The following is a 9,351-nucleotide window of genomic DNA, read 5'->3' on the forward strand; positions in this document are numbered from 1 at the left end:
CCTCCTTAATTTGTGTGGACAAGTGTGAATGGATAGTCATAGTCAGTGATCTGACTCTCCGACCAGAGTATTCTTTCCGACTTAGGGCGTCAGCTACCATGTTGGCCTTGTCGGGATGATAACAAATTTTGCATTCGTAATCACTGAGTAGCTCGACCCACCGTCGTTGTCTCATGTTGAGATCCTTTTGGTCGAATATGTGTTGTAGGCTTTTGTGGTCTGTAAAGATAGTGCTTTTTGTACCATACAGGTAGTGTCTCCAGATCTTCAGAGCAAACACTACTGCTCCTAACTCAAGATCGTGTGTAGTGTAGTTGACCTCGTGTGTCTTCAGCTTCCTTGAGGCATAGGCGATGACCTTACCTCGCTGCATCAGAACACAGCCGAGCCCTTGATTTGACGTATCACAATAGACCACAAAGGCTTCTATCCCTACGGGGAGGGATAGTATCAGTGTGGTGCATAAGGACCACTTTAGCGTTTGGAATGCTTTCTCTTGCTTCTCTTCCCAGTCAAAGGCCACGCCCTTCTGGGTCAATGTCGTAAGAGGTTTCGCAATCCATGAGAAGTTCTGAATGAACCTGCGATAGTAGCCAGCGTGGCCTAGAAATTGACGAATTTATGTAGGCGTCTTCGGTGCTGACCAGTTCTCAATGGCTTTGATTTTGGAAGGGTCCACATGTATTCCCTCTTCGTTAACCACGTGCCCTAAGAATTCGTCTCTTCGGATCCAAAAATCGCATTTCAAGAACTTCACATAGAGTTTCTCTGATCGTAGTGTTTCCAAAACCTGTCGAAGATGTTAACTATGCTCCTCCTTACTACGAGAGTAGATAAGTATGTCATCGATGAAGACGATGACAAACTGGTCCAAGTAAGGACGATACACCCTATTCATTAAATCCATGAATACAACGAGCACATTGGTTAATCTGAACGGCATCACTACGAATTCGTAGTGTCCATAACGAGTTCGGAAGGCTGTCTTCGGAACATCCTCCCCTAACCCTCGTAACTGGTGATACCCGGATCTTAGGTCTATTTTTGAAAAGATGTTCGCCCCTTGAAGTTGGTCAAACAAATCGTCAATGCGTGGCAGAGGGTAATGATTCTTGACGGTTAGTTTGTTAGGTTCTCTGTAGTCGATGCACATACGGAGCGATCCGTCTTTCTTCTTGACGAATAAGACCGGTGCTCCCCAGGGTGAGAAGCTTGGCCTAATGAAGCCCTTGCTGAGCAATTTGTTAAGTTGACCGGATAGCTCCTGCATCTCAGCTGGTGCTAGACGACAGGGAGATTTGGCTACAGGGGTAGCACCTGGTACTAAGTCGATTCTGAACTCGACTTGACGTTGCGGAGGTAATCCTGGAAGTTCTTCTGGAAAGATGTCAGGAAAATCGCGTACTACTGGAATGTTCTTAATGTATTTCGTTTCTTGGCTCACATCGACAACATGAGCAAGGAATGCGCGACACTCCTTTCGTCAGAATTTCTGGGCTTGAATGCTCGAGATGAGGCGAAGGTTAGTGCCGGGTTTGTAGCCGTAGATTACTAGAGTTTCGCTAAACGGCAGATTAAGGCGAACAGCCTTTTCGTAACACATAATGTTGGCACGATGAGCACTCAACCAATCCATGCCGATAATGACGTCGAAACTTTTAATTAAGACCGGCATGAGGTCGATTGGAAATGAATGGCTATCTAGTGTTAGTGAACAACCTATGTATATGCAGCTAGTACTCTCTATCTTTCCATTAGGCATTTCTACTATAAACGGTTCTTTTAGTGCATGCGATTTATTCTTAAGTAAGTGACCAAATTTCTGGTTCACGAAACTCCTCTCTGCTCCACTATCAAACAAAATGCATACATATGAGTTATCACGGAGAAACGTACCTGTGACCACTGTGGGGTCGGCAATGGCTTCCTCGTGGCCTATAGCCAAAACTCTTCCCACTCCACTAGCGTTCCATGCCTTCAGACAGTTCCTTTTGAAGTGGCCCGCCTCGCCACAACCGTAGCAAGCCTGGCCTACACCAGCGCCGGGGACTTGGGTGATTGGCTTTGCCGGAGCCTTGCAGAAACGGTCAGTGTGCCCCTTTCTATTGCAGTTAGAGCACTGCATTTCACGGCAGGGCCAATTGTGGTGGAAGTTGCATCTGTTGCACTTGGGCAAACTTCCAGCATACTGCTTTACCGGAGCAGCAGCGGCAGGTGCTATCGCAGCATGAACCGCCACGACCTGGTGCTTCTTGGCAGCTTTCTGTTTCTTCTTGTCATCCCAGAACTTCCGCTTGTTAGTAGCGGCTGTGGAGGGTTCTGAGATGGCTAGGGTTGTTGTTGTTGACGACGGGGTAGGGACCCCATGGTCAATGAGCCGTTGTGCCAACCGCTTGGCACTATCGAATGTAATGGGGTTTGAATCCAAGACATTCCCTTGGAATGGAGGCACCAACTCCCAGATGTACCTCTCTATTTTCTTTCCCTCCGTGTGAATCATGTTGGGACATAGGGCCACCAGCTCGCAGAATCTGGCGGTATAGGAAACTATGTCGGAGCCCTTCATGGTTAGGCTCCATAGTTCTTGTTCTAGTTTCTGGATTTCGCCCCTCGGGCAGTATTCTTCAATCATGAGCTCTCTCAGAGCTTCCCATCCCATAGAATTTGCCACAATTAGAGTTAGTGATTTGACATGGCTATTCCACCGTGTCAGGGCTTTTGCCTCAAAGGTGCACGCAACAAATTTGACTTTGCTCCCTTCTGAGCATGAGCAGATCTCGAAGATCGACTTTGTCTTCTCGAACCATTGTGAGAGGGCAATGACTCCGCCAGTCCCTTTAAAGGACAGTGGCTTGCAATTGGTGAAGTCCTTGTAGGAGCACTCTCTTGAGCGCACGACGACCTCACCTTGAGTAGAATGAACAGGTGTTCCACCTCCGCTGGCACTAGTAGAATGATATTGAGCCATGGCTGTTGCCACAGCCGCAGCTACTGCAGCATTTAGGGCTGTCGTATCGATTTGTGGAGGAGGTGGTAGTATTGAAGTTACTCGAGGATTGCGTCTCGTTGATCGGCGCGGAGGCATCTTTTAACTAAAAGTTTACAAAGATGAGGATACTGGTAAGAATTGAGAAATTTATGAGAGTGACTCATGGACTAACTCTCCATAGCCTAACAACACAATTGAATAGTATGATTGAATGTAGATCTAGTACTAAAATATGATAGCATTTGGATAATAATTTCCGTGAGATTAGATATCTGTCAATAATGCTGGTGTTACAGATGTAATAAGTTCGGGAAAAATGACCTAACAGTAGGCCTTACATCACACCAAGATTAAGAAAATTTGACAGACTTAATACCTAACTATAGAAAGTTCAAGGTCTTCATATAGACGGGAAAAACTAAAACTAGAGCTTTTACATAGTCCTAATTTTTATCCAAAAGAGAAAGGGATGAGCAGAGCATTCCCTACTGACGGCAGGAATCCCTTGGACGAACCCTTAAATCATCCATCAGACGCCCCATTTCCAGAAGGCGTCGCTCGTACACTCGCTGGCGCACGCGATGTTCTATGACTTCAGCCCTAGTCTCAGCTAGTGCTTGAAGTAGAGACTCATTGTCCCTTTCAGTTCTTTCGCGAGCATCCCCCGGACGACGGATGCGGACAGTGTTGATCCCTGTATTGCCATCAAGTTCTGCAATTTGGTTATGGGCTGTCCTACCCTGAATTTCGTTACGAGCTATTCTGCGGACCAGAATCGGTAGGACTCTGTCTGCTGAGCCTCCTTCGCTCACATTGTAGAAGCTTCTGTCCCCGTTGTAGTGCATGGGTTGACCCTGCTCTTGACTCCATGTCTCCAAACTTTCCACCCATAAAGGCGTCGGGCCTTGAAAAGTCGGACGAGGGTTAGGATTTTGGTTTGGAGCTACTTGGGGTTGATCATTGACTTCGACCTCGGAGTCAGAATCCTCTGGGAAGTTCTCCGCGAAGTCATCATCCAGATGGATTGGATGATTCTCTTCTGGCTCGTGATCGAGCCATCCTCTGTCGCCTTGGTTGGGAAGGTACGGGTCTCCGGGGATATGGAATCCAGCCATGTTATCTAAGCGAGAAAAGGGGTAAAAGAAATAATTAATAGAGGTACTAATTAGATAGTTATAAGATGATCTTTATCAGTTACTCCAACATTTGCGTAGTGCATACCAGTCATATGTAACCAAAACAGGATAGACCTTCGAATAAGTGACCCTAACTCTAAGCCCACAACCAAACAAGGAACAGGAAGTAAAGCAAAGATCACAAATTCTAAGTCTATGACACCCTAGTCACATATAACCTTAGCATACCCACTCAGCAATTATTGACATACTAATAAAGATCTTTTTAGTTTGCACATAATTAATTTCTACTAACACAAAATACTCCTATAGTATTTTAAGTTTATGTTTTGTTCTAATGTTTTCGTTGTAGTAGTGTTGGTAAGTTTTTAAACTTGCTGCAACATCACAAACAATCCTGGACACATGCTAATCACTTCTCGGAAAGATATAATTGATCAGGCTATATCACTCCCAGATCTGATTATATGTCCCCAAGACTACTCGCTTTGTCCAACAATCGTAATACTGTTGTTCTGTCCTAGTGACACTGATTTTAGTATGAATGCAGGTATGTATACTTAGGTTAAATATTTTATTATTTAAAAGTAGAAACTCTTGGTCAAAGTATTTTAATCCCGTTGTGTTTATAGTTGTACATCTTTTATGTGTTGATATACTCGATTCACTATAAATAATGCTCTGATACCAATCTGTCACACCCCAAAACCGTAACGGCGGAAACGTTCGGGGGCGGAGGACGTCATGTACAGTATCACCACAATGCATAATAGTAAACAAGCAACAACATTATCCATTGCATTAATAGTAATAATTGTAATACAAGTGTGTTCTGAAGTTTATAAGACACCAAAAATGTAAATCAAAATAAGAGATGAGTCTTGAACGAGCTCCATCTTCTCAAAACCTGGCATCGGTACCTGTCTACTGATGCCTTGAGAATACAAGTTATTTTGAAAGAGTTTATCATCTTTAAAACTGGTGAGTTCATAAGCATTTTAGTGTCATTGTTTGTATGAAAATGTTTGTAAGTGTTTGATGTATAAGTTTGTAAATGTTTGTAGTAAATGTTTGTATCTCCTAGAAAATCCTATATTTCCTACTAAATGTAGCCTTCTACCAAGGCATCAAATGTTATGTATGTTTGTTTCTTGTAAGAGAGTGTATTTTCCCAAGTGTGACTATCATTAACCAAAAATATAGTTTTACATTACCTTTTATGTGAAAAGATCACAATATGAATGCAATGGGGAAATAAATAAGGTACTGTAGGGTTGTATTATAGTAACTACTGCTGTACCAACTACCTTAAACCAATTGTTATTTAAGGTATAATGTGCTATGATTGTACCATACTATCGACTAATAACACGACGATGAAAGATGTCGGAAGAAATGACATTTGGCACCCGTAGACTTGCAAGTCCCACTGTAGCGAACAGCAAGGTGTAGGATAGTCAGTCCAGTATAGATCTATACACAAATTCACGCTCTCCTTCTAGGAGACTCTGGATACAAAACGAGCCATGACAGGTGATGCCATGCCCCGAAACCGTGGCTCACATTTATGTTATAGTATTCTTGTATATGTTTTGTATGTACTAGTGTAATGTATGTTCTCTTTGTCTAGTATGTAGTATGTTCTCTTCGTTTCTCATCATAGTATGTTCTCTTGTATAGTATGTATTGTTTCTCATAATAGTATGTTCTCTTAGTTTCTCATAATAGTACGTATTGACACATGTATGAAATGACTCTTTGTATGTTTCATTGTTCTAGTAATAGTATTAGTAACTTTCTAAACTATACCAATTATAGTTTACTAGCAATGTTGTTGTATGAATGAACATGTTTGTATACCTTTGCTACCCAAAGATATTGAACTGAATGAAGGAACTTTTATATCTATACATATATACATAATATATAATTAAGATTCAAATGACCTTCGGACAAACAACCGATACCCTAAGTCCACAACCAAACAAGGAACAAGAAGTAAGGCGAGCTATCAGTCCTAAGTCCTTTCAATCCTACTTATATAACTATATCTATATAGATATGCATTTGACGAAATATAAGTTATGTAAAAGAGTTTATAAAACGAATTGAAGTAATTTGTTTAATAACCATGTTTGAAAAGTAAGAAATCCACTTGTTTGGTAGTTATTAATCACATGTGATTGATATAATAACTATAATAGTTCAGCTTGTATTCCCCCCATAAAAGCATTTAAAATCATTTAAAAGGTTGATTAAGGGGTATGAACACACCTGTAGTGATTAACTCAAATGTAAGATCGATAAAGGATGCTAGGTGTCAAGTGAAGGCTTGAGTACACACGGATCCTATTTAGCATATAATGACACATATATGTTTACAATTAGTGTTTAAACAACTAACTATAAGGGATAACACCCTAATAGACTAGGAACTCTTAGATTGAGGAGATACAATCACATATGATTGCATAACTAGGGTGTATGGCCACCCTAAAGAGTTTATGGTCCAAATGACATGACCAAGTGAGTTTACGGTCAAAATAGTATGACCTAAAGAGTTCACGGTCCAAGTGGGTTTACGGTCTAATGACCTTACGGTCTAATGACCTTACGGTTCAAATGGGTTTACGGTCCTATGAACTTACGGTCAAGGAGATTCAACCGTAAACTCTCATCCTTTTGTGCATAGGATGATTTCCAAGCATTTCGAAGGGTTCTAAGTTCCATTCTAGGCTTTAGGAGGGTTTAATGGTCACAATGCATCATTTATAAGGGTTTACGGTCTAAGGAGATGCACTAGACCATAAACACCTTTTGTTCTTGGATAAATGATGATTTCAAGGCCTTATTCAAGAATCCTAACTAGATAACAAGTATAGGAGGAAGATCCTTACAACTTGGAAGCAACAAAAGAGTGTTTTCGGCCCAAAACACTTAAGTGTTCTTGATGTTCTTGAGGATCTAGACTCAAAAGATGATATTTGTGGATGAATTCAAGTGTGAATCAAGAATATTTGATGTATTAACTCCAAAAAGGGAAGGAATCACTTACATTATTGAAGTTTGGAAGCAAAACCTCAAGATCCTTGGGAGAGAAATCGAGTTCTAGGTTTGTAATTGTAAAAGTGACTGAAAAATGACTAAGTGTCATTTATATATCAAGGGAGTTTACGGTCACCATGACCGTAAGCTCTAAAGTCTTGACCGTAAACTCCTTTTGAGGAGGTTTACGGTTTGCTAGCTAGTTTAGAACTTAAACTGACACTTCCAAAACACTGATTCATTTGATATACTAAGCTCAGAATGCTTAAACAGACTCCCAACAGTGCTTAAAGTTAGCATAAACGAATCTGACTTTGATTGAAGTGAATGGTTTGTACAAGATAAATATTTCGGGTTGTCACAAAGCGTAAGCAATAACGTGCCCTCTCTGCATCAACACCGCACCCAACCCTGAGATGGATGCATCACAATATACCACGAAATCCTCCACGCCCTCGGGCAGGGCGAGAATCTGCGCCTCGCACAGTCTCTGTCTCAACGTCTCAAATGTTGCCTGCTGCTCAGGCCCCCAGCGAAAAAACAACGGCTTTCTTCATCAGCCGCGTCAAGGGTACGACTATTTTGGAGAAGTCCTAAATGAATCTCTGATAATAGCCCGCCAGTCCGAGGAAACTCCGTATCTCAGATGGAGACTTCGGAACCTCCCATCTCATCACGGCCTCCACTTTGGCCGAGTCAACCAATATCCCGTTCTGGTTGACAAGGTGTCCAAGGAACTCCACCTCGCGCAACCAGAACTCGCACTTGGAGAACTTGGCATACAAGCTCTCCCTCCTCAGGGTATCCAAAACCTCTCGCAGATGCTCCTCATGTTGCTCCTGCGTCTTGGAGTAAACCAAGATGTCATCAATGAAAACTATCACAGACCGATCTAGCATCGGTCTGCACACGCGGTTCATGAGGTCCATGAACGCGGCAGGAGCATTGGTGAGCCCGAAGGGCATCACCACGAACTCATAGTGGCCATAGCGAGTCCAGAAAGCAGTCTGTTGTATATCCTCATCCCTGACCCTCATCTGATGGTAGCCTGACCGCACGTCAATCTTGGAGAACCAAGATGCTCCCTGAAGTTGGTCGAAGAGGTCATCAATCCTCGGGAGTGGGTAACCGTTCTTCACCGTTACCTTGTTCAGCTCCCGGTAATCTATGCACATGCGATGCGACCCATCCTTCTTCTTGAGAAACAGGATCGGGGCTCCCCAAGGCGAGCTACTCGGCCTAATAAATCCCTTGTCTAACAGCTTCTGCAGCTGTGTAGACAACTCCTGCATCTCAGGAGGAGCCAACCGATATGGTGCCTTGGCTATCGGAGCCGCACCAGGGACTTGGTCGATCCTGAACTCCACCTGTCGCTCCGGAGGTATCCCAGGCAGCTCCTTTGGGAATACATCTGCGTAATCTCGCACTACCGGAACATCGCTCACCATCGTCTTACCCGCCTCCCGGGTATCCATAACATAGGCAACATACCCTGTTGAAGATAGCGCCTAGCCCTCGCTGTTGAACATAGTGCTGGTCCGCGTTCTGGTCTCTCGCCATGTACCACCAGCTCTCCCCCACTTTGGGTCCTGATCCGAATCAACTGCTGCGCGCATTCGATCACTGCCCCGTCGGGGCTCAACCAATCTATGCCTATAATCACCTTGTTCCCACGCAACGGAATGGGAGCCAAGTCTACCAAATAACGCTCCTCGAACAACCTCAAAACACAGTCCCTGAAAACCTCTGTCGCTCATACTGATCGATCATCCGCAATCTCGACCTCTAGAGGGCAATCCAACACGCCAGAAGACTCGGGGAACCTCTTACTGAGCGCAAGAGAGACAAATGATCGGGTAGCACCCGAATCAAACAACACCTGAACTAGGATACCGTTCACATGGAACGATCCTAAATAATACATGTCCTATGGCACATCAATATCATACGCAACATAAAATAACAGCTAGGGAGAAGAAATCATACCCGTCACCACATCGGGTGCGGCGCGTGCCTCCTCGGTAGTCAACTGGAAGGCTCGGCTCCTCACCACTGGAGCCTCTGTCTTGCCCTACCGACCATCAGTGATCCGCAGGGTCGTTGGACCTGGCGCCTTCACTAGCGCTGCTGCTATCAACTGAGGGCAATAGGCCTTTTTATGGCCTCGTTGGTTGTAGTGAA

The sequence above is a fragment of the Lactuca virosa genome, chromosome 5 (genome assembly GCF_052849685.1).
Source record: "Lactuca virosa cultivar CGN04683 chromosome 5, Lactuca_virosa_CGN04683_v6, whole genome shotgun sequence".
NCBI lineage: Eukaryota > Viridiplantae > Streptophyta > Magnoliopsida > Asterales > Asteraceae > Lactuca > Lactuca virosa.